This window comes from Propithecus coquereli, unplaced genomic scaffold (assembly GCF_000956105.1).
Source record: "Propithecus coquereli isolate 6110/MARCELLA unplaced genomic scaffold, Pcoq_1.0 Scaffold712, whole genome shotgun sequence".
Classification (NCBI taxonomy): domain Eukaryota; kingdom Metazoa; phylum Chordata; class Mammalia; order Primates; family Indriidae; genus Propithecus; species Propithecus coquereli.
The window spans coordinates 326,964-327,759 of NW_012153197.1; positions in this window are offsets into that span (position 1 = coordinate 326,964).

The following is a 796-nucleotide window of genomic DNA, read 5'->3' on the forward strand; positions in this document are numbered from 1 at the left end:
CTGTCATTAACTATAGTCATCTACTGTACAATAGATCTCTTGAAATTTATTCTTCCTATCTAACCGTACTTACGTATCATCTGACCAAAATTTCCCTCTCCTGCCTTCCCCGTAACCACCATTTACTTTTTCTTACAAGACATCAACTTTTTTAGATTCTGCAATTGTGTGAGATCATGCAGTATTTCTCTTTCTCTGACTGGCTTATGTCACTTAACATAGTATCCGTCAGGTTTATTCATATTGTTGCAAATGGCAGGATTTCATTCTTTCTTATAATTCAGTGGTATTCCATTGTGTCTATATACCAAACTTTCTTTATCCATTCTTCAGTCAATGGACACTTAGGTTGGTTCCATGTGTTGGCTATTGTGAATAGTGCTGCAATGAGATGCAGATCTCTCTCTGACACACTGACATAATTTCCTTTGTGTATATACCCATTACTGGGATTGCTAGATCATACGGTAATTGTGTTTTCAATTTTTCAAGGAACCCTCCTATTATCCCTACAATCCCAGCAATATTATAAAAGAGTTCCATTTTCTCCACATACTTGCCAAAATGTTCTCTTTTATCTTTTTGACAATAGCCATTCTAACTAGGATGAGGTAATAGTTCATCGTGGTTTAGATGAGCGATGTTGAGCATTTTTTCATGTACCTGTTGGCCATTTCTATGTCTCTGGAGAAACATCTCTTCGGGACTTTTACCCATCTTTTAATAGGGCTATTTGGTTATTTGGATTTTTGCTATTGAGTGTTTTGAGTTCCTTATATATTTTGGATATTAACAG